The sequence below is a fragment of the Pinus tabuliformis genome, chromosome 7 (assembly GCF_031772625.1).
Source record: "Pinus tabuliformis cultivar Carrire ecotype Pingquan chromosome 7, CPIR1, whole genome shotgun sequence".
Taxonomy (NCBI): domain Eukaryota; kingdom Viridiplantae; phylum Streptophyta; class Pinopsida; order Pinales; family Pinaceae; genus Pinus; species Pinus tabuliformis.
Window position 1 is genome coordinate 1,517,887,874 of NC_142293.1, and position 26,744 is coordinate 1,517,914,617.

The following is a 26,744-nucleotide window of genomic DNA, read 5'->3' on the forward strand; positions in this document are numbered from 1 at the left end:
GGTCATCTCCTGGTCCCTTCCAAGTCCTATAGTGCTTAGTCAGTCCTCCTTTAGTTCATTATCTGCTTGTATGATGTTCATGCTGTCCTCTTTTTCTCTCTCTATTGGGATGTTCACCAGGTCCTTACTCTTTCCATTTTCTTCCACCTCTTCTTCTAAAATCTCAAAATTATTGTGACTTGGTGGTTTGCTCTCACTAGGTTTATTTTGGTGCTTTCCCCACTCCTTTCCCCCTGCCTACCACTATGTTGTAACCTTCAGGGTCTTTTCAGATGTTTCTTTTCAGATTGCCCTCTCTTTTGTTGAGTGGGCATTCTCTGAAGAGGTACCCATGTTCATGACATTTGCGGCATCTGAATGGGATGTGTTCATAGTCGACCGCCTGTACCCATTCCTCGTCATATACTTCTAGGATGACTTCATCCAGGAGTGCTCCTGATAAGTCCATTTCTACACAGTTGCGGGCGAAGGATGTATATTTACCTCGCAGAGTCACCTCTAATATCGTTAAAAAATGTCCTAATTTATTACCTATAGTTTTTAAGGATTCTGGCAGCTAGTAATCTAAAGGTAAGGAATATAATCTAATCCATACCGGAACTGATGTGAACATTTCTCACTCTGGAACAAAGTTCATCATCCAAGGTCACATGTAGAGGCCTGCAATAGCATAGAAGTATGTTCCTCCTTTGAAAATTCAGTCTTTATCCTCCACGTTCACGAAAACCATGGTAAAAAAACCCTTGGACCCAAGATGTATAGTTATTTCTCTTTTTGGTTTCCAGGTATTTCTTATCCAAGTGTATAGTGCTTTCTCCGTGGGCCAGATACCCTTAAACTTGCATATGATCGCATAAGTTGCCATGTGATCTCTGTGCGCCTGCAGAGCATGATCATTTAGGACCACTCGTGGTTTAATATTCGACTTGGGCTTGCAAGGTCCCATTGTAGCCCTACCCTCCATTCTCTGACCATTGTCTCCAGATTTCGTTTCCTTTCGAACCTCCTCGTGGGTCCCTTCCTTTTCATGGGGTTTGCTACCTTTCGGCTTTTGGGTACCAGTTGTTTTGGTCTCATTCTCTGTTGAATTTTGGAGCTTATTCCGACTCGGCTCTCTGCCTCTGTTTGAAACCATGTTACTGTAGGAGGGAGTGGAGCTCCCTCCTCCCTACCCCTCCATAGTTACCAGCTTGCTTCTATGGCCCTAGTTCCAAACCCTAGTCGCTTTGGCGCCTCGACTCAGCACTTAAAGATTTTAGTTTTCAAAGCAGTTAAACTCAATTTGTGTTACATTTGAGAATGAAAGAATGGATGACAACTAGTTTCCCATATCTAGTTGGAAATTGGCCTATGATGTATATGGGAAGCTTTTTCATAAGGTGCAGCCAATCCACCAACAATTGATGCTAATCTAGCTAAAAATGTGGTGTTGTGCTAGCTGTGGAACAACATATCTTTTCTTAGTTTTTGAGACATAACTGAGGGGTATTTGATTATTCTCATGTTGAAGAACAATTATAACATCATTGCTGGTCCATACTTGACTTTCACCTTCCATCAATAGCTCAGGATCTATACCAGCTAGAGACAACACAAACACCAGAATTACACGGGTTCCATATGTCCTGTAAAGATCTTGCTGCTTCTTTGTGTTCCCTTTCTCTCTTTTTTCCTTACTATATTTGGAGCTGTAAGTTACCCAAATAGGTCTAGGTTTTATAACAGAATCCTTAGAATTAGTTGACTCTGACATCCATGTCTGTCATAGGAAAAATGTACTTGAAAGAGAAGGATCTATAGCTTCAAGCAAGCCAACTACTAGAACATCTGCAGAACGCTCCATTTCTTCTTTGAGAATAGAACCATCTAGATATGTTCTAGTAAGTGTGTGAAAATGGCCATTTGTATTTGTCTTATGGAGAGAGTGACTGCATAGAGATTTTGACACAACAATTGGTAACTTCTCATGATGATGAAGGCTGCAAGGACCACCAACAGAAAAAACCTCTTCTCCAACATCTGCCATCTTTTTAACCTCCATCTCAATGGCCTTCATATCAATACTATAGTTGTGGCATTCTTCAAAAATATTGTAATGATTGTGGTTTTGGAACACTATAATAGGAACAAGTAACTGACTGGCCAAATCAATGGTCTCAAACCTAACATCTGGAGCTAGAAAATTCTCAATAGTTGTTGAAATGACAACTCCAAGTTGTCCTGTGAAGAGCTCAATAATGGAACCAAGAGCTCAATAATGGAACCGCGACTAAACCCTGGCTACATGGAAAAAGAATATACGACAAACTTGGAATCATCCGATAACTTACACTACCTTCCTCTGTTTCTATCTTTCCATATGTGCATGGACCAATAGACAGATCTATGACAACATATCTTCTTAAACCCAACCATACTTGCGATGCCCCCCTCCACCATAGCGATACTGTTAAATGTAATTTCCTTCTGCTGCTTCATTTTTTCAAGTGTAATTTCTTCAATTTTCACGTACTTTAAAGCCTCAAGATCAACTTCTTTGTTCCTAGGATCCATCTGAACCTTATCAAAGTTTAGAATGAATATTGCATTTGGCACAGGTCCTTTTATTTCTCTTTTCCATATTCACTCTGCCTTACTGAACCAATAGGCACCATTAATTTCTTCACTGCTTATTCAAATGCCATAAAGTTTGATTGCCCAATAGGAATGACGTTATATTGAAGATCATGTTCAATATCGAGTGATAAAGTAGTCTCTAGGCATGCAGGATGGTATGAGGGAAATATTCTTCTCATAAAATTCCCCAACACGCACACATATAAAGAGTACCTATAGCCACCATCACCATTGAATCCAACTAGTACAATATTAACTTCAAGTGGAACCCTAAAAGGAACCTCAGCTCTGGAGTGTAGCATTTGGCACATCTCATGCTTGATGTTTTCCTGGATATCCTGGAACACACTGTGATGCCACTAAGGGTGCCCTGGATCACATCTGAATGCCTCGCATTCAACCACTTCTAAATTCCAACTGTAAATAGCCAAGACTGCCACAACATTCAATAATCCCCATTATTTCATCATGCTTCCCATGGCCAACCCTCCTCTTCTTTCACCTTCTATTCCTCACGTAGTTTTCCTTACACAATACTTTTACATTCAAAAGATGCATGAATGTATTAAATGATTCTGTAGCTACCAATTCTAACATTCGCAGGACTTCCACGAATTCCTGCAGGGATTTCTTCACAATGGTCACAAATCATGGATTACTTTCTCACAGATTCTGCCTTCACCTACTCTACCCAGTGGTCTGGTGTCTAACCACGTATAACGCATGTAACTTTTAGTCTAATAAAATAATGTTTGACTGCTCTGTATTTTTACCATAATGCTTTACATCTCCGTATAATGTCTCAATTTATAACATTGTCGATAATATGCATAACCTCCATGTAATTTGTCCATTAACGATAATTTTAATATTACTACCTCCAACACACGTGTAAGCGATGGATCAATGAGGAAGGTGCCTTCATTCTGCAGAATCCATTAAAGTTTGTAGTGTTCCAAAGTGACCGTTTATTTTTATGTTCTTGACCACAATAGCCACGTCCTCCTTTTGCGACTTCTGTAAAAAAAATTAAACTTGTTACTGGACATGGAAATAGAGTATTGAAGTGACTCGCATGCTCTATGACCTCATTTATGAGTCACAAGTATCCTCGTGCTCTTGTTTGTGATTTATGTAGTTCACGTGGTGTGTCGATTCGGTATATTCATCGTGAAGGATGTTTTGAATGACGACCTCATAACCTCCACCTTTACATTTGTCTCGATTCATGAATAGAATTTACACTCCATCGCGTTTGCAACTGATAATACATCAATTGTGTGCCAAAATTGTTAATGCACCGTTGTCATTGATCTATATTTTATAAGCCCAAAACATTCCAATATCACAACGTCTCTAATATATCACCGCATCTCATCTACGGTAAATATATAAATAATTACATGATGCCAGATTCAATATTGTGAGATTGACACTGCATGTCAAAATCAAGTCTTTTGCAGCGTTTCTATCTATATAATTTCAATCGCATATCTATATCTCAATGCTCCACAATACATTCATATGAACACTGCTTCAAAAATTTATGAATGACATGTGTTTTTTGCCTCCAAGGCCAGTCATATATCACTGATGTCGAATTCATTTTATCTATATATATATATATATATATATATATCGTTCATAGAATAATATTGATACCGTGTAATCCATCAACATAATATATAAAATTTTGTATAATGGAGATAGTCGACGATTGTTGGTGTTAAAATAATTCTCTATCAATATGAAAAATCACGCCTATAGCCTGCTACCATATCTACCTTTCAACATACTTTATCATTCTCGCGCTACAGTTTTATGGACTGACTTGATGTCTGTGATGCACACCTAGTATAAAAATTAAATATTTTTTCCTTTTCAGCTTGTAATGTCCATCTCATCATATCCGTGTGCTCTCTTCTATCTTATTGGCGTTCTTTCTGCCTGCAGCTATGTAACTCATGTCATCATGTCTCCACTGCTCCAACTTGCATCAGTTTCCCACTCAGGTTCCAGAGATCCTCTAAGATCGCATATAATACCCACTCTAGCACACTCATTAAAAAACAATCTTCAGAGTAACTCTTCAATAAACCTGCTACATGCGATTCTAGTTGTACAAATTCACAAAAATGTAAATGCAACGTGAATCTGCGTTCATTTACTAGCACCTCTATTTGAATCACCACATTCTGAAAGATTTGTTGAAGTCATTGTTTTTCGTTTGCGGCATCTGGATTGACTCTTGGTTTTCCCACCTAAATTATTTAGAGGAATTACCCCTTCTGCAGAGAGAGTTTATGTGTTTGGAACATAAGAATTTTCTCTATCTTCCAAAATTTCCTCAGAATCTTTCATAATATTACAGGCAGCTTTACTACCTCTCATTTTCTGCTTGAACCATATTGATTTTCTATTGTGTTCATCTAGATCATTTCCTGTAGCAACGCCTTCTATAATGTTTAGAAATAGAATTTCTTGTCGAGACTTTCCTCGCTCTTATCTGTTTCTTTGAGAACTTATATTTTTTATTATTTTTGTCATAGCTAGTGTCTTCTGGCATTAGGGGAATTTTGAGGTCTAAAATGGGCCTCCTAAGAAAAATGTACAACCAAAATAAACTTTATAGGAACCAATAGGATTCAAGATGATGATGTCAACCATGGGGTGATTCACCATTTTTGGAGTAAAAAAGTAAAAAATTAAAAAATCATAAAATAAAAACTACATTTTCAACTCGTAGTTTCAACTTCTCTCCCGAAGATTTTACTCAAATCTTGAACCCGAAGATTTTACTCAAATCTTGAACACAAGTACTCATTGGATGCAAAATTTAATTCCTCATTCAAGGAGTATCCATGTTGCATACTCTCGATGGACCCGACTACACGAAAAATGAAAAATACATGAAAAAACATGATTGCAATCACATTTTTCATGTATTTATGATTTTTCATGTAGCAGAGTCCATCGAAAGTATGGAACATGGATACTCCTTGGATGATGAATCAAATTATACATCCAATGAGTGTTTCCTCTCAAAATTTGAGTAAACCCATAGGGAGATAAGTTGAAAATTCGAGTTGAAAAAACATAGTTTTTCTTTTTACCTCTTGATGTAATCTAATCTTATTTTTTTGTTTCCACTATTATTTTATAATTCCCTTAGGAGGCCCATTTTACATCTCAAAAATCCCCTATTGAGTAGCCTCTTATCTCGTTGTTTTTCAATATTTTCAATATGTACATTTCCTCTATCTTCCAACATGTCATTTTGCACTGTCGTTGACTCATCAGTAACATGTGCTTCTTTTAATCTTTTCCTCCAATTTCTGTGTGGATGATTTTTTTTTTTCATATTGACAACTCATTGGAGCTATCCCTTCATATGGTAGGACTTTTGTGTATGAAATAGGGACATTTTCACTGTTCTCCACAATCTCCTATTGCAATATTGTACAGTCATTAACATGTTCTCTCACATAAATGTTTTCTGTACTGCATATGGATTGATTGTTTACTAGTGTAAGAATATTTTGCAACTATTTCTGATGTGCTACACATTCACATTTTGTCAGCAAATTTTTCGAAGGCCAAGTCTCGTGGGGCTCTTTTCTCACCCTAAGTCATTCCATTGATAAGCATCTTCTCTATGCTCAATCTACCATCTCTGGTACTGTAACCCAATCAAATTTTGTTTAATGGAAACTTGTTAAAGTGTATCATGAAAAAAGTACATCTTCTGCTACTCAGTACAATGTGGGTTAGCATGGAATGCTTCACAACATAGTGGTTCCAATGTATTTTAAAAGTGAAGAATTTGGCAATCGTGATGTCCACTTAAAACCTTGAGTTAGATATGAAAAGAAAATATTGGAGGTTCAGTAGCTCCTTCCACTTTTATACCCTCAAAATAACTAATGTTTATATGATTTTCCTTCCTTTTGTATTTTCCTACTTCTTTGCATAACAATCTCATGACATCCTACACACAACCCATAGAGCCTGTGAATCACATTTATTGGCCAATCATGTCTTTAAGGAACATTGTCTTCCCATGAGGTATCACTGCTCTAACATGGATGTTGACAAGATTGTTCATTGCTTCATGAGAAACTCCCCCTTAGATCATGACAGATTGATTATGTTATTGAAATCATAGGCTGCTCATTTTTCTTCCTCTTCCTTACTTTGGCGGGTTGTTTTCTACTATTTGCATTTCTTTTTTATTCGTATTTTGGTCTGGTTTGATTTTCCTCCATCATCTGTGTAGGATTCTTTAGGGTATATGGCAGCTTGTAGTCATTGGCTTTGTGTCCAAGGTTATGACACAAATAACACCTTATTTGACCAAGGTATTGTTGAGATGACATGTGGATTTTTGTGCCTCTTTTTGTATATAATTTACTTTCAACAAGTTTACGCCCAAATTCATTGCACAAATAACAGTAACCATTGAAATTATTTTTGTACTGGTTGTCCCTTTTTTGCTTCCTGGATAGCACCTTATTGTTTGTTGCATGTTTTGATGAATAGTCTTGATCTTCTTGTTCTTACAATTTGCTACCACATGTCCATGTTCATGGAAAGAAAAATGTGTGATGGTTTTCCTAGGAGCAAAGAGTATTCTTTGAGATATTTTGAACTTGTTCAACTCATTTTCAGGAGAGAATTATGTTCTTGTAGTGAACCCTTTCTTCATCTCATTCATTGGCTTTTGATATTGCTGCTTGTTTTTGTTTTCTTTACAAAACATGTTGTTGTTAGACTCTTCTTTTGTAGGTCCTTTTAGAGCTGCTTCATTATCATCTTTAATGGTTTCCTTTGTTAAGTTCTTCATGGAGGCAAGGTCCTCTTCTAGCTTCTTACACAACCTATTCTTTTCTTCTAACTTACTTCTAGTTAAATCAACCTCAGCTTCTAATATTTTACATTGTAGATATCTCTCCTTGATTTTACTGCTCATGACCTCTTCTCTTCTCTTTTCTTCTTTAAGTTTTGTCTTTAGGCTGACAATTTCCTCCTTGTGCTCATGCTCTTTCTCATCACATATATGCACCAATTGATTTATATCTCTATTTTCATTTTTCAATCTTTTTGTTTCAGTCAAGGCTACATCAATCTTGGCATGTTCGTCAACTGTCTTTTCATGATGGCAAATAGATCCATTCACACTAGCAGAGAGCTCATTTGAATGAATGCTTTCCTTTTGACAGGAATTTTTCTTTTTCCTCTTAATTCTCCTTCTTGAAAGTGCATCGACTAGTGTCTCCTTCGTGCATGAGATGTAATCTATCCCAAATTTATATTGCATATTTTAATTCTATTACTGTATCAAGATCCTTATTATGAAGCTTGTTATACATGGCAGGTTTTTCTTTAGCATTCCACTGTTGTTCTTGAAAAGAGGGAGAATCTTTGCAGTAACCATCACATATTAGTTTCCATACACCAGGTCTATAAGATATTAGTTCAGATTTTACCTTATCTCTCCATTGATGAATGTTTGTTGCACTAAACATAGGTACAATTTGATAGTCCATGACTCACCTAGATCTGCCTTCAAGTTGTTAGGCTTATACAGAAGGAACAAACATGATACCACTTGAAGAAAACTTGACTAAAATGAGGTTGGGGGGGGCGGGGGGGGTAAATCAATTTAGTATATTCATGGACCTTAAAAATTCTTTTCATTAATCTCATTAACTGAAACATTACATGAGCAACTGAACAAATGATGACCAAGAGATTTAATATGTGAACAACAATTAATAAGAAAACCAAAACATCATATCAACACATAATAATGGCACATATTGACACCAAATATATGTGGAAACCCATAAATGGAGAAAACCAAATTTTATTATTATTGTGATGCAAAGGCAAACTCCTACTCCTTATTACATATGATTTTTTGTAGGCTAAAACCTACAAGAGGTTTCTACCTCAAATTTCTGCAAGCTACAACATGTAAGGAAGCTCCAAATCCCATATGTGTTCTATAAGATACAACTCACAGGAGGCTCCTACCTCAACTAGATCCAACTGGATATTTATTAAGCCAAAACATGAAATGCGACTACCATCCCCTAATGCAAACAAGAAACAACAATGTGCTAGTTTACTTGGTCATAAATTCTACATGTCTCCCTCTTCATTTCCTACTGTTCTTCCCTACAAATGTGTATCACATTAGCTTCGTATGTGCTAGGTAACTAATGCATAATAGTTCTATCAGCTCTCTCACATTCTCTGATTCTCTAACTCACTAGCCTTACAACCTCACACATTTTTTTATAAGAAGTCACTGATGGCTGTTGGTATTCCAAACATTAATGTGAAGTGAAAGGACTTGTCTCTTACCATTTCATTCATTTGTTTCCCACCTTTTGATATTTTTAATATTAAAATAAATAAATTATTCACCAAATATTATTTTTAGCCACTTGTAATGATTGGATTAACAACCATAGCATCCAAGGCCTTTGCAATGTATATTAGTAATATATCAATAACTATAACACATCACAACATTACAAGCACAACTACATCTTCATGCATTTTCCTTTGTCTTTGCCTTGCATCTTTTCCTTTGCCTTTGCCTTGCATCACAACATCTCATCTCAGCCATCATATGCATATAGACACATGAGAAAGCCAACATCACCAGCTCATCAACATCTCCAAGCATCACAAGCATACTCATAACATAACAAGCATCAACATATGCAACATAACATAAGAATAATAGCTATAACAACCATAAGAATAATAGTTGTAACAACCATGCCTCTCAGTTGTTCCTTCTCACATATTATGACCACAATTCCTTGTTGTTTCTTCTTGCTGCTCCTTTATAGTTCCTTGATGTTGCTTCTTGCTTCTTTCCCTGTTGTTACTTCTTGCTGCTTTCCCTGCTTCTTGCTCCTTTACAATTCCTTTCTACTACTCCTTTGCCTTTGTTGTTCCTTGGCCTTTGTTGCTCTTTTTCCTTCTATGACTTGTTGTTGCTTCTTTGTCTTTGCTAGGCTTGTGGTTCTCCTATGTCTTTGTTGATCTTGTGCTACACCTTTTCCTTGCTTCTCCTTGCATTGTTGCTACTTTTCTGCTTGCTACTCCTTGCATTACTACTACTTTGTTGCTCCTTTTCTTTTTGTTCCTTTGCCATCAATGACAATATTGCCAACACTTTTATAACATAATGGTGTGAGGTCTAATTGGGACTTCATACCGGGGAGATCCCCTGAATATTGGCAAGTCCAACACCGTCAACATAATATTCATCATGTCTACTTGCAAAGAAAAAAAATTAAATTAGTGGGTCCAATTTTGGACCATTGATCAATCCTAGATTCATTCTCTTAGGGTCTTCCCAAAGATCTCTATGCAACAACCAACTACTCCTATAAGATATAGCATTGATCCATAAACATCTATAATCATTAATTCCCTTCAGATTTTTGGGTATGTGTTATATTCTTTATTCTAGTAGCCTCATATGTAGGTCATATGTGTTAGGCACAATGAGATCATAAACAATTGAGATGCAACAAAAATGATTGTCTGTCAAGATGCTAAAATATTAGTTGGAAATGGTAGAATATGATGGTAACTATAAGTCATCACTCTCAGAAAAGTTAATAGCCCTTGCAACGCACAAAGAGAAATTTATCCACGCAAAGGAACAAGTTCATGTAGAAGAACTTCAAATGTCCACCAAGTTGGTTTTGGATAACTTTAATGATGTCAGTTGAGCGTAGTTGATTGGTTTTCTTCCAACAATAAAGAAATATGGGTTGGAATCATATAATTAGTCATTTTTTTGCATGATGAATGTTTTCTTTTCATACCTATTATTTTCTTATCTAAAAATCTACTAAGGAAAACTCAAATAATGCACATGCAGGAAAACAGAAATTGAGAAAATGAAGGTTGACAACTTAGCTGATGTAGGAACTAATTCCTCCAATACATGTTGTGATTGTTCATCCAAAAGAAAGTGTGGAATATGAGAATGCAACATATACTCTTGCTAAAACAGCCTTGTGAGATGCATGCAAGTTAGCTTCCATGTCCAATAAAGATATGGGAAAGAAAGTTGAAAATGAAAACTTGTATGTATCTAGTTGGCTTCACTTTATAGTAATCAATCAACTGTATTATAATTAGGATTTTGTTAGTTATACCTACATTTTTATATCCACTCTATTGTTTTATAATATTGACCATCTCTATTAAGATTCTTTTTATATCAGAAATATGTAAGTTTTCCTTTTAACATGAAGCCTTCTAAGAAATATTGTACACAATTTTTTACGTGCTTGAGTTATCTATCACACGGTCAAACTATATTTTCTCAGTAGAAGAAGCATTTTATGAAAATCAATGAAATTCACAGCTTCATTTGGTAAGGCCTTTGGGAAGCTTCTAAAACCTAAAATATTGTATGTGAATTCTATTTTGATTATAGCAGAAATCTTCATGGATAAAGAAAAGAATTTGGAAGATTAGTTCTCTAGGTAGTATTGCTCTTTGAATAAGACCACTAGTTGCAGTGGATTTTCAATATAATTTACAATTTTTTATCAAGCTTTAGCAAAAACCTTATACTTTTTTTATTGATTATTAATTGACGGATTTGTTATTTCTACTTGTTACTCTTTCTTAAAGTTTTTATGCTAACTAATTTGAACAAATTGAGGATCAAAAATTGGTGGTATTGTTGTAATATGTTAAATTCTTGTTTGTATTGAATCAAGTATTTGCTGTAAAATATCAATCGATGTGTTATATCTTGGAAATTACAAGTATGGTAAACATGGGAAAACTATTGGTGTTTTGCATCTAAATCTGCAAAACTGATCAAAACTACTATTATTCTATCTTTTCATTATAATGATCACTAATGTTTTGATTTTGAGTGATTGAGGATGGCCACAGGATTTCCCTCAAATTGGAAGTTTGGCATTGGAATTTAGTGTGGATTTTCCATTCAAGAATCATATAGCAACTAGAATATGAAAGTTACATTCCAAAATAATCCTATTTGGGAGTTTACTAGTGGTGATTGCTACATATTTTCTATGTTGGAAATTTTCTCTGAATAATAGCTAATATATTGTACCACAGGTCAATAACACAATGGGAAGGGAATTTTCTTTGAAATTTATCCACTTATATTGTAGTGATCCATAAATATAAGAAAAACATTAATAATTTGATATTGACTAGTTGTCTTATTCATATGTGACAATGGACCCAAATAGTAGTTCTTATATGAAGAGATGCTCATCAAAATTGGGAATTCTTGACATCATCGACCTCCAGCCTTGGACTTATTCACTTAGACTTATACATTATCCAGTTATATACAGGTATACAATGCTATCCTAGTGTTGTATCATTTTTACTTCATTTCATTTTATTCTAGACTTAGCTTTGGATTTTTCTAGCAATTTTGTTTGCACTCCAACACAGGTATACAATGCTATCCTAGTATTGTATCCTTTTTACTTCATTTCATTTTATTCTAGACTTAGCTTTGGCTTTTTCTAACAGTTTTGTTTGCACTCCAACACTGTGTAAGTAAGTTACAACATGTATCTTAGTTTGCATGATTGTTCCTAACATTCTTTTAAGGTTGAATACTAAGCTTACTAAGCTATTATTTTTTATGGTGATGTTTTATTTCCTTTGTTTATATAGGTCATCTGGCCACATAATGGCCATTATTTCCCAATTGAAGAAAACTTGTTCGGGTTTCTTGCTTTTACGGGGAAAAATGGCATTGACAATATTGCTAATGTTAAGGAATATATCATATAAATCATTTATAGTCTTCTTTATTTTATATTCAATTGTTCATCGTATTTCATGTCTTATACTCTACATTGCATATTCTTTAATTTTCAGAAAAGGAACTCAGTATTGATGGTAAGAAGCAGGAATTGAAGAAAGAGGAGAACAATAACAATGGAGCGACAAAATGAAAATTAAAGGGAAAGAGAGAAGAGAATTGGTCTAGTGGTACTTGTAGAGCCAATATCCCATATAAGAAACACACAGAGACTGATGGTCAAGTCCTCATAGTTGGTGAATTCACCTGTAATGCCTTGACAACACAATGATAATGCTTTGAAGTGATGAAACAATATTTCATGTGTAAATTTTACTCCAAAAAATATTAAGTTAGAAACTCATATTGTAATACTTGACATTTTATATAATATAATTTTCGTTGTTGAAATTATTTATAGTTGCACTTGATATTATTTAGTATTATAATTAACATTTGTAACTTTGCGTTTTCATATTAGATGAACATGTACATTGTATGACATTTTTTTTTAATATTAGTTGCAAAATAATACTAATTAATTTATGTTGATTAATAATGAATGCATAAAATCAATCTAATACTACTAAATCAATAGTTTATGTTGATTAATTATTATAAAAAATAAAATGAATATACGACTAAATTAGTTGCTTGTAATGGTTGTTAATGAAAGTAAATGAAACGAACATAAACTACTAAAGTAGTCATTTATATAATGAATATGAAACCACCAAAGAAGGATAAATGAATACTGCAAATGATAAATTTGTGATTACAAATGATGACTAAATTTTTCATATATATGACTATTAGTAGCTAATTTACAGTATTTTACAACACAACCAAAATTTAGTCATATTTCTTTGGCCATTAATTGGTTTCAAACAATGACTAAAATTTTCATATATATGACTACTAGTAGCTAATTTACAGTATCTTATAACATGACCAACATTTTGGTCATATTTCTTTAGTCATTAATTGGTTTTTTTGGGCGATGATTTAGTAATATGTTTTGTTGTATATTTGGTCATTAATTGTGGAAATTAATGACTAAATCAATTAGTAAATTAATGGAGAAATTTATGACTAAATATACTACTAAATAATAAAATTGAGACAACCAATTAATGACTAAGCTAAAAATGACTAAAAGTTGGTCACATTATACGATATTGTAAATTAGTTACTATAGTTCACCGACAGAAAAATAGTCTTTTATATTCAAATTGTAGGCATTTTTTTAGTAACGAATTAGCCATTTTGTACTAGTGGATGGTAGAATATGTGAGATCTATCTTTATGGAACCTCCAACCTTTGATCCCCAAGATCTGGACAAAAACATACCGAATCTTACAAGGATATTGGCTACCGCAATGTCCATTACTACACTTTTCACTGGGATTAGGGCCAAATTCACCACCAAGTCCTTTATCATTCCCAACCACTTTACCCTCTTAGAGTAAAAAATAGTAGAGATATTTGTATAGTCTAATTATCTCCATACATAGTTTCTCCATTACTGTCAGTGGCATCAAATTATGAGAAACTCTCGAGTCCAACAAGTAGTTATGGACTAGGAGGTCATGTACTACTAGAGTAACATAAAAAGGTGTTACCGAGGGATCTTTCTCTTCAACATGCGGTCCAAAGATAGCCATTGGACTTTATTCTTAGAGGTTTAAAATATCAGGTGGTTGGACTAAAACAAAAGGAAACATGAACTAAGAAACTTGGGCCTTATATGTGGGTTGCTTCAAGAGCTCTGATAATGGGACCAGGATCTTGACTTTCTCAAGATATTTTTGAGGATTGAAGATGGCAGGGCCTTTTTTTGTTGTGTTATATTCTACCAGCTCCTTTTCTTTTTCATAGATGGGCATGGAAGGGGGAGGTGATTTCTATTCTTGGAGGTCTTCGGGCTTATGGAAGTTTGGGTTTGAAGACCCCCTTTTTTTTTAATAATCGGCTCTAAAAGCCCCTTACCCTTGTCAGTTAGCTTAGGAGGATCTTGGGAGGAAGTACCTTCATTTTCATCTTGTTCTCTCAATCTCTTTCTAGATGACCGAAGATCATATTTCTTGTTCAGTTGATCCTGCATGAAATCAGTGAACTTCTTGCAGTAATCATCAATCTCGTCATCGTTCAACATTGTATCAATCTCTTCCTCCGCTTCTTCATATGTTCAGAGTTCTTAATCTGCAACAGAGAAAGAGGAATACAAGTTCCATAGAACTTCATTTACATCTGGTATATGTTCCTCTGAATCATCTTCTATATATAATGGAGGATGAGTGTGATCTTGCTTCTCTTTCCTCTCCTTTCATGGTATCTCTAGGGGAGGCCTTCTGTATTGGGGATTGAAACCCCGATTAGTAGCTTAGAATTTCTATCATTGAAGGCTTTTATTTTCCAGCTCCATTTTTGTCATTTTAGTTGATAAGTTCTTTATCAATGTATTCATCTCCTCTATCTTGTATTCTTGGGATTCTCTTCATTGACATGAGGAATCTACCTCCTCTTTTCCCTTTTTCTTCCCTCCAATCTCAGTTCTACCTCTTAAATTCCCTATTGATGTAAAATTTTCTTGTACCTCGGGAGCATTAGTTTGAATCTAGTCAAAGGTATGGTACTTCCTCTCTCTGAGTGTGAAGCTGAACTCTGATTCAAAGTCCCAGCAAAAACTACTCGGAAAGTGGCATGTGGAGGTTTAATCTCAACAGGTATACTATTATACAATTTACTAGCCATTTTTATAAAATCTGAGATATCCTCGTCAGGTTTCTGCTTCATAGCATTGAACTCAGTAAGAATGTATCATGGTCTCTCTTCTCTCCCCATTTTTGCATAAAATAATTATCTATTTCTTATTAGGTGGTAATGGAATCATTCGGCAAGGGTTTGAACCATTTTCTCGCTTCAACATCTAAATATTAGATGAAAAGCCTCAGTAGTAGGTCGTGGTGCCCGACATTCAAATTTTCTATAGAGGCACATAAAATTTCTATGAGTCTTCGTGCTGATATATCAACTTCTTCATTAAACTTGGGGAGGAGATTGAGATAGTGATGTGCCATAAAATTTAAAGGTTGAGGTAGGTCTAAGGGAGCATATGTTTTTAATGGGAAACCTGGGACATCCATCTGGATCAGAGGTTGTGGTTCTTGACTTAGTAGGAGTCTCGGGGTTATGACCAATTGTGATAAAGTTAACTGACCATGTAATGAGAATTTTTTCACACTGTGGGTAGGTCTTCACTGGAGTATATCTTTTACCTCCTCAACTTCAGGGAGGGAAGGAAATGAGAGAGAATGGGCGTTGACTGAAAGTTCTTCTTCTTTGACCTCTAGGGAGGTGGTACTGAGTAGCTGACCACTTTTTGAAGGATATACCAGAACTCTAGGAGGAAAATCAAAGCAATTAATTATGGCATTTTATGAGTTGGATGAGGATGTTTCAGGAAATGAAGAGACAATAGCACCAGTATTTGGGTTTTTATCCTTCTAAATCCTTCTGAATATTATTCTTTATGCGTTAGATATAGATGGCGGTATTTTCTGAGAGTTACCTGAGCGGGTATGGGGCCTCCTATAAGACATGATGATCAGATAAAAATATGTACAGTGGAGTCTCCAAGGTATTCATAAATAAATTCATACAGTGGAGTCGCCAAGGTGAGAGATCTTTAACCCACACTTCCCTTGCTCACCTGATAGAGGGAACATAACTATTTGTCATACCGAGGGGAAAATTTCTCTAATTTTTTCCCTGGAAACAACGCCGAAAGGATGTTGTAGGTTTTTCTATCACCTATCACACAAGTTCTTTGGAAGATATATAAGCCTCCTGGAGACAACCTCCAGGATGAAAGAAGACCAATGTCTAGGGCATTCGAAGAGGAGTTCTTTTGGATATTATCTAAGGGATTTCTACGACACTCCATATGTCACGAAGCTGGTAAAATATAATAAAGGGGGCTTTGTTCAATAGTCCTTCATCAAGGTGGACTCAAATAAATACAGGGATCTAAATACACAACGGGTAAATCTAGTTAATATCAAAGAGAAATGCCTGGTTCTAGTGGTTGACACACAGCAATAGGAAAATTAATATTTGTGTTATAGTAAAAGTGAAGAGGAGGAAATAAAGGAGTGAATTGGATGTAGAAGGATGGATAGAACACAAAATCCTCTACAACAATATCCAACAGAACTATGGAAGAGTTAGAAGATGAAAATGAAGAAATAATGGAGAACTAATTAAGGTCTAATACTTTATGCCTCATGGACACATTTGTTACTAAATAACATTAAGTAAATATGTGCACATTACAGGTACTCAAGGCTATTAAACAACTCAAGTAAATATGTAGTTAACACAGGTACTGTCACTAATTGGCAAAAAATATACAACTATGAATCAGAGTGACACTGACAGCTTCATTACACTATTTCAGAGGAAGAAAAACATACATGAACTGAATTACAAATGGGAAAACATATTGTGCATTTCTCTAATAGGAATCAATAGAATAGTTCCATTAATCCTCTGATATCGAGTCCAAATCACCAGTCCATATACATTCAACAATTCTATCACTCAAGTCCCTCATGAATAGAAAAATAGAAGTAATGTGGAACCATAGAATTCGAGCCTCTTGGATGCAGAATTCAGGAAACTTTGTTAATTGTTTATTTGAATACCCCTTTTTATAAGGAGAGGGGAATATTTGAAAACAATTAAAAAAATATCTTAGCCTGAGCTCTAGCTATCTGATTGACAAGATTTCTTGGCGTGCAAAGGATTTGTCGCCCAAAGCATTGGAACATAATGATTCCTTCTTTAAAATACAATCATAACATAATAAAAAAAAAAAAAGAATAAAAAAACAACAAAATACAAAACATGGGAAAAAACCGAATGATTACTATAGCCAAAATATCTCCACGCAACTTCCTATGATGGCCTCTGATCAGGCCACGTATCAACCACAATGTGCGTCCTTCGTTAATCGGCCAGTTCACTTGTCTCTTTCCTCCTTAACAACTTGAATTCCCCATTTTGTGGAGCTGGGAAAGATCACCCATGATGGCCTTAGCAATTCTCTGTAACATAGTTATCGAATTGTCCATCTCTTTAACTTCTTTGTATTTCACTATCAGAGTTCTATATGCCCTGCAATACAGCCATAATGTTATATTGGAGCTTATACCCTATTGGAACTTTTACTATTAAAAACGTTACAAAACACGGAGTCCTGATATCCTTTGGCCCCTTTTGTTTAGCTTCTTTCTATATTTCCTCATCATAATACTGAGGGTTGTGACCTGGTGCTTAGCCTTAAGGTGATAGGGTATTTTATTCTTACCCAAGGACCATTTTTCCTTTGTAAACTAATTTGCACCCATTTCCTTTAATTTCTAATAACAACTGTGTGCTAGCCTAATATGAGAGGCCCTCTTCATCGGAGGTTTCCAGTCGGGGGAATAAATTTGCAGTTGCAACATGCTCATTCTCCAATCATTGATTTCTGATTATGACATCATCATTACCACATGGAACTTCTTGAGTGGTGACACGTGTCACCCATATTTGTTCCCTTAGGCCACCTCAAAATGCCAAAACTACTTGCCACTTATCCTTCCATACCACCACAAAATTCTAATGTTAGTTGCCATATGTCGTCATCGAAGCCAATCATGTACAATAATGCATCATTATCAGAGCCAATCATGTGCCTCCATGTGTCCTTATTGGAACCAATCTTGTGATGCCACGCGTCCTGCTGGAGGAGAGATAAAATTACCTCTCCTCCCTTAGTTTTGCATCGAAATCATTTGTAAACTTATATTTGACTCACCCGGAGATTTTACACTATTGACACATTTCCCTTGTTGAACCTTTTAAAAGGTTGTACTTGTATAATTTTTTATTGTTGATTGCTGATGTTGCGATATTTTAATGCATTGATCTTCCTTCTCTGATGCATTGGATCCCCGATGTGCGATTATCAATTTGCTTGGTGTTATTGATATGTGATCATCGATGTGCTGGGCGTTATGGTGTGCGATCATCAATCTTCGATACCGTTGGACATTCAGTATATCAGATCTATGATATGTGATGCATCAATATGCCATGTTGTTGGACCTCCAATATTCCTTCTTTCCTAAGGCTTAAACCCTTGAAACTTCAGAAGACCGTATGTTTTGATCCAACAATCCATTTTAGGACTTCCACATATCGTTGGAAATCTTGTTTAGAGCACTTTCCAATGAGGGGGTCCAATGTGGGCTTGGATTCCTTTTGTTTCTTGGAAGATGACTCCACACTTCTCTACTCGTTTGCAATCTTGTGACATCATTTGGAACCATTTGCACAATCCATAACAACTAAAATGTCATATGATCCTAAAGGAAAAATATTTAAATTTATTTTTATGGGCTGACCTTCTAATTTAACAAGACAATCCTCAAAATTTTCTTCCAGTCTCCCTTTAGCCCCATTGGCTAGTTGAACCAGCCACAGGTTCTTAAAGTTATTAAGTTGAAGGTGGGGTGATTCAACTATTTTAGGAATAATATAGCTAAATATTTCCCTTGGATCTATTAAAACTGATTTGGATTTATGAAGGAATGAAATGGAATATAGATATAAGTTGAAACGCACAGTTACAACAAAAACAAAACTTCAAATTATTAATAAGAAAGTACTAAAAGTTGTTTACATCGGAATGGAAATAAACTAGCTTGGGTGATGGTAGCTTATCTCTGACAAGAGATGTGGAAACTACATGCTTCTAATCTATTTTAAAATTGAACTTGAAGGCCTTTTTATTATTGAGAAACAATGGAAAACCCTAAGCATCCAAAATCCTAACCCGAGGAGATGAAGCACCAAAATTTTGTGGACCCCATTCAGGTTAGTTGGAACATCAACTTCTTGGGGTTGTAGCATTGGCATATGATCTACATTTGATGCATACGATACCTTTTTACAAATATTTATCTGAGTACTGTCCTTGACTTTGGCTACGGGTTTGCCTATTTTCCAAAATAATGTCATTTAGGGCCTCAAAATGGATATGAAAGTTTAGGACCCAAAAAACTTCCCAAAATATTAAATTGTGCTACAATTATGGAAATTGAAAGAAACAATGGTGGGGGTAAAAGTGGAATAGGTAATTATCCATCAATATCGACTTAGATCAGTACTTCCCCCTTAAGATGTAATGGTCCCCATTGCATTGAGATTCTCCATGAGATAGGGAAAATTTTGTTGACCTTGGTCCCTGGTGAGCCACTTTCCTTAGTGTAGGAGTTGACCAACTTTAATAACCCGATATAATTGGATCTTCTATATGCGTCTTTTCTTGATATTTGTGTCCATGATCCGATCATTCATGGCATGTTCTATGTAGTATGTGTTGATCTATATTGGTGTTAAATGTTCTATAATGTCTAATATGTCCATCAATGGTGGAAAGTATGGCCAAATGCGGTCCACATTCAACACTGGTGAAGGCCAAGGAATTGGGTAATGTTGAGCTTGAAATCATTGTCTCCCATAGCCATGGTTATGGTGTAAGGCATGCATTGGAGTGGGTGGAGTTTCTGATCGAATTCGACAAGGTGACCTTTCTACAAATGCAACCAAACTTTGTCTCCCACCAAAAAATTATTTGGCACTCGATAATGATCTTGTCATTGCTTATACTTGGCATTAGACTTATCCAAGATGTCATGCACCTACTAGAAGATGTGCTGGATGCATTCAATAAACTTTGTTCTTTATTGACTTCTGATAGTACATGTGTGGATTTGGTCTTTGTAGTCACATGAGTCATGGAAATATCAATGGGACATAAGGGTTGAAATCCTAGCCCCACTTGAAAGGGACTATGGCTAGTCGAACTATGGAGAGCTATGTTATAATTGTGTTGCACATAAGGAATTTTCTCATCCCAGGTCCATGGATGCTTGGGGTTCTACATACGTAGTATGTCCACTATCATCTTGTTGACAACCACCGTCTAGCCATTATTCTGGGGATGGAATGAAATCTACTTGGTGAGCTTGGTTTCTACTAATGTCTAGAGGCTCAACTAGAATGTGCCCAGGAAATTGTTATCCCAATATGATATAATGGTTTGCAAGAATGAAAAATGTAACCACACTTATTCAAAAGAGAGTTTAGCAATATCCTCATTTGTGATACTCTTCTTTCAACCCACCAACATAGACATCCTAGAAAAAAGTTCCATGACCACAAATACACAGTCATTACCATGCTTGGTAAAAGGGAGGCCCAATATATAGTCCATGGATATGGATTCGCAAGACCAGATGGGAGTATGCAAAGGACTATACAGGCCTTGCTTCTTGATGATTGGCTTGGTGATGACATAGGAAATGTAGTATCTAATATATCTTCCAACATATTGTTGTAGTTTCATCCAATAAAAATACTTCTATAGTGTAGCTACAGTTTTCTCCACACCAAAGTGTCCTGCAACCTAATTATAGTGTTCTTCCCAAACCAGTTTGGCACACTGATTTGAAGGAAAACAAAGGTGGCCTAGAGGCTAGGTAGCATAATAATGTGTCATGGAGGTGGAAATCTATAACTTTCTTTCCATCCACTAGCATCTAGCATGTGGTGGAAAATTTTGAATCATTTTTGTATAGTTGCAACCATCTAGAAGTATTGCGGCCACAAGAGTTGAGAATAGTAGCCATTGTTACAACTTGGGGTCGACTGAGGGAATCTACAACATGATTGGTGTTGCCCTATTTGTATTTAGTGTTGAAGTGGAATTGTTGCGGATATGTAGACCACTTCTAATATTGATCATTCTGTAACTTCCCTTGCATCTGTATAAATTGAAGGGGATAGTGATATGTGTGGACGACCATCTCCTTCCCTAGAATGTAATGCTTCCATTGTCAGCACACATGCATGATAGAATACAACTCCTTATCATAGATGGGGTATTTTTGAATTATATCATAAAGTGTCTCATTGTGGTAGGCCACTAAATGCCCTTGTTGGGTGATAACTACATGAATAACATAGTCATAGGTGTCTGTCTCAATCTCAAAATGTCTGTTGTAGGTATGAAAATGTAACTACAAGTGTAGAATAGAGGTGGTGCTTCATCTCAATGGATGCCTTTTGTTGGGACTCAGACTAGGAAAGATTTGTCTTCGATCCACCCTTAGTAACATGACTCAAAGGCCAAGTGACATGAGAAAATCCTAATACAAACCTCCAATAAAAATTGGCAAGGCCTAAAAATCTATGAAATTGTTAGAGTAGTCAGGGTTGGCCAATCCCAAATGACCTGGATCTTAGTTGAATCTACATGCACACCTTTCTCATCAATGATGTAGCCTAGATATTGGACCTAGCTCATTCCAAAGGTGCATTTCTCAAAGTCGGGACATAGTTTGTGCTAGCACAAGGATTGAAGAACCTGCCAAATGTGTTGCACGTGTTTTTCCCAACTCTTGATGAAGATGAGGATGTCATATAGATATACAACCATGAATGATTTGGTGAAGAGTTGAAATATGTCATCAATCAGTGTCATAAAAGTTGTAGGGGCATTTGTCACCTTGAAAGTCATGACCAACCACTTGAAAAGGCATTACTTAGATTTGAAGGTGGTGTTCCATACATCTGTGGATTCTATTAGAACTCGGTGATAGCCAAACTTCAAATTGATCTAGGTGAAATGATTGGCTCCCTTGAGATGGTCAAGAAGGTCATCTATATGTGGGATTGGATACCTATTTCTGATACTGATTTTGTTTAGTGCCTGATAATTAATGCAGAGTCTCCAAATTCCATCTTTCTTCTGTACAAGTAGAATTGGGCTCCCATAAGGAAAGGAACTTGGTTACATGTGCCATTTTTGTAGTAACTCCTAGATTTGCTGCTTGATTTCTTTATTTTCTAAAATGGATCTGTGCTATATCGGCCTATTGGGTAGAGGTGCTTCGGGAGTCAGATTGAATGAATGCTTGGCCTGACAGTGCAAAGGTACCCCTGTGGTGAGGAAAAAATGTCTTTATAATCTACCATGATATTATCCACCTTATTATGCTACATGGGGGAACACTTCCCAGTGGCCATGGATGTGGCCACTACCTTCCCCTTACTTTGAGGGTGAATCAGAAAGAAAACAAATTTCCCAATCTAGGAAATGATATTATTGCATTTATTAGTAGATATCAAAGAGATGGTGGTAGGTAGAGCTACCTCCAATATCTTATATAACTTATTTCCAAAAGTAACAATAATAGTGTGAGGCCTAGATTCATACATAACATGATGCTTCCACAAGTATGTTTGTCCTAATAACACATAAAAAACTTCAAGAGGATAAATATCACATAGTACCTCATTCATGAAGGGCTTGATGTTGTAGGGAAGGAATCACTATTGGCAGATGTGGATATCTTGTCTTTGGTGGAGCCTCTAGATGGTGTGTGGTTGTAGCTGTGGTGTGTTCGGTAGTTTTAACTACTTAATTAACACTTCTAAAATGAGGTTGTTTTGGATCCTGCTATCAACAATGAACTATAGTGGAGAACCCTTCATCTATGAGTAGAAGAGATGCTCCCCCTCCTCTGAGTCTCTAGGCTCAACCTTTTAGACCTTGCTGGTGGAAACAGTGGAACTAGGTTCTGCATCAATGATCTTCTTCCCCTTGTCATTCCCCTTGTCGGGTTCTGGCTTAAAATTAGAACATACATCAAATTCTGAAAATTTTAGCTAGACCACCTATGACTGCTTGGTGCGACACTCATTTGTGTTGTGAGTGGGGCTCTTGTGGAACTCACACCACTTTCATGTGTCCTTCTTCATCTTCGTGGTGCCATTCTTTGGTTGCGGCTTCGATGGCTTGTATTGGGATGTTCCACCTTGGTTTTTTCCTTTGTTTTCTGGTTTGGGGTTGCTCTTACCCTTCTTTTGATTCATAGATCTGAAGTCATGGTTCTTTTGTTTAAATTTTGTTCAATATTAACCGTAGCATATCAGTATACTACATAGATTCAAGAGATGTTGAGGAATTCCATTTCTTCCTAAATATATTTGTGCAGACATTTGTGGTACTTGAGCACCAGATAATGCTCAGAGTTTTTGATACCCATATTTCTCTGTAGTGTATGAAAAATATTTGTAAACTCATTTTTTGTTGTAGTGTGGTCTATTGTATGTACATCTCCTCATCGCTCCCCACAACATAATATTATTCCTTGATAATGTATCAAAAAGAGTTCGAAGAATGTGTGACTATAAACATAGAGGGTTTCTTGGCCCTTTTCTCGTAGTAAGTTTCCCACCAGTCCTCGACATGGGGGCAGCCTTAAGCAGTGAAAAAGTAATTTTTTCCCTATCAGAAAAACTATGGATTGAAAATGTTAGGATATTCCGACACATAGGAAATAGTTAAGCATAACTTGGTCTAGTGTAGAGTTAGGTAAAGTGTGTTTCTTTACTCTGTACTTTTGTAACTTACAATCTGATGGTCACGATATGTAGTGATCCAATGGTTCATTCTCTCCATAGTATTATCGACAATTGATCCCTGGCTTAGCACCTGATTGGTCCATGATATCTATTTAAAGAGCATGGAGGGTCATTTTTAGGGTAACCATTCATGAGAGAAGCTTATGTAAATTTTCATTCTTTTATTAATAAATTGCTTGAAGTGGTCATGTTGGCTTAGGCTATGGACTGTTTCCCTCTTTGAGGGTTTTAACCACGTCAAGAATATTGGTGTATTGATATGTGATCTGTTTGTGAGCTGTCCTTTGGTGTTCTATCTGAGGAACTTACCCTATAAATTTTTACATGGTATCCGAGCTATTTGAGGGTTTCATCTGTTGGTGATCCAAATATGAAGCCGATAGAACTGCATCCGACTGTCGTTTCCTAGATCTACTGTTTCTGACTACTTTCGGGTCGAGAGGACTACTCTATTGTGTTAGGAGCATCTGTTCCAGTGAGGAACCCCTTTCTGGTACCCCTAGCTACGTCATTTTTAAGGTCTAGAGGCATACAATGTTTATTTGCAGTTTTTAGTTATTTTCTCTCTATTTATTTCTGTTTATTTAGCTCTCTATTTTTTATTACTGGATCTATACCTTTCATTTCTGAGTATGCTCTTTTCCCCTAGGGTCCTTTGGGTTAAGACCCTACCAGACTAAAAATTGCTTATTCAAAGAAACACACACACAGCCATTATCTTTACTGTAAGAAAATTCTAATGTTGAGGGTACGTACCTAAGGTCCTACGTTCGAGAAGACCTTTAGGGTCCAAACCCTTCTTGGAGTTCCCTTATTCTCCTTTGACCTGTAAAACAAACAAATCAAAGAACACAATAGTACATGGACAAATACTTATCCATAAACCATCTTCATGCTATAAAGTTAGTTATAAAAATCTTTGAGTAACTACTTGCATAAGAATTCAAAACAAGAATCTCATAAGCACAAAGAAAGATTGTTTCGGGAACCAAGATGTGTTTCTTTATGTAAAGGCAAATAAAGTACATATAACGGAAAGATTTCACCTAAAACACCTTCAGCAGGCTCCAAGCAAAGCTTCCTCCCAGATTCGTTCCAGCCTCAAGCCTCCAACAAGAGCTCCTTCCAAGTCTTACTCAATGGTGATATAAAAGATGAATGATCACCAATACACATGGAAACAAGGGTTTCCTATGCAAAATGGGGGAAGTGCAGAAAGCACCAAGGACTTCAAACCTGGTCTAAGGGGAAAATCTTAGCATAATAATCTTGCTCTCCTTTTCTCTCTCTCTTAGGCCTTCCCTTTGATGTCTTTTTATACCATCTCCAAAGTAGTTTTTTAGTTAGGAGTTGGTTGGGAACAATTGGGCCACGGGCACTAACAGGTGATCAGCAGGTAAAACCCGCGATCTCCGCCCGCAAATAAGGAATTATTTATTTTTTTAAGTGTTTTAATACATACAAGCGGGTTGGGTATACACAGACCCGTGTGTACACGCGTTTAACTCAGGGCAATGTCGCATATAAGGGATAAAACACTATTTTTTAAATTTTAGGACCAGGTCTGGAAGGAGGGGTTGCCCTAGGCCATGAGTGCAGCATCACAAACCATAAGAGTGAGATTTGGAGCTATAACATATGCCCCCTAATGTATGAGGTCAGAAGGGGAACATGATGGCCGAAATATATTATGTAAGTACATGGAAAGGAAGTCTGTCGAGAAACCAAGGAGGACTTCACCAGAATTCAGCCTGCCAAGCCACCAAAAGGAGATCAGAAAGAAACACTGTCTGAGGCGGACATACCCATGCTCAAAAAAAGTAAAGCATGTCCGCATATCAAGTACAAGCGGATCCACTAAGTATACAAGTATAAATGACTAGAAGATACATAATGGATCATCTGATCATAATGAGAAAGTACATGTCTGAATATCACATATAAGACTGTCAACGATGCTGAAAGATGCAACGGATCACTGATATCAAAGACTGATCCCAAAAGGTACCAACTGAACATGATGGAATAGGATGGTACTACACTACAAACTCAGGTGCCAGCATATAGAATGTCGCCATGACTGACTGCAACATATAAGGTGGAGTGGTATCAACTAGCAGCAACAGAAGCAACTGTCAAGTGAACCAATGAATGCTGATACAACCTGAGGCCTTCACCGACCACCATGGTACATTTCAACACCATGGGAATAAATGATCTAAAGTCGACCATGTGAGAAATCGTTTGATTACCGGTCATTGATGTATACCGTTAACAAATCCGAGACTACTCACTGGTAATGATAATGAGCGTCAAGGTACCCAGTACAATCTAACAAGTGTGAATAGATGAGCTGAAGTCAAACACCTGTAAGAATCTATCGATCAATAGACAATGATGGTTTCCCACTGTCGATAGCGAAGGATCTGCCACTATTGACTGCAAACCCCAAGGTACTTCCAAATGGACTCTAGATCTTTGCCCCAGAGCAATGAGTCGGAGTAGATAGGAAAAGATCCACTAGAAGGAAGGCATTAAGGCATCCTCCATCAATCTAGCATGAGTGTAACCCATAGGCCAATAATGTGGAAGGAATCAGACGAAAAAAGATGCAGGAACCCAACTGAAGTACGTTTCCGGCGTACACAAGATGTGGCTAGCGCACGACACAAACCCTCTGAACCAACCAATAATGAAAGCTGACACAAAGGCGAGGTATCCACCAATAGGGTCAAATGGAAACCA

At 36.4% G+C, this 26,744-nt stretch overlaps 1 pseudogene; it reads right to left on the minus strand.

Moving 5' to 3' along the window:
• Nucleotides 1-1,287: 1,287 nt before the first annotated feature.
• On the minus strand, nucleotides 1,288-14,613 carry LOC149253617 (uncharacterized; annotated as a pseudogene).
• Nucleotides 14,614-26,744: the final 12,131 nt, after the last annotated feature.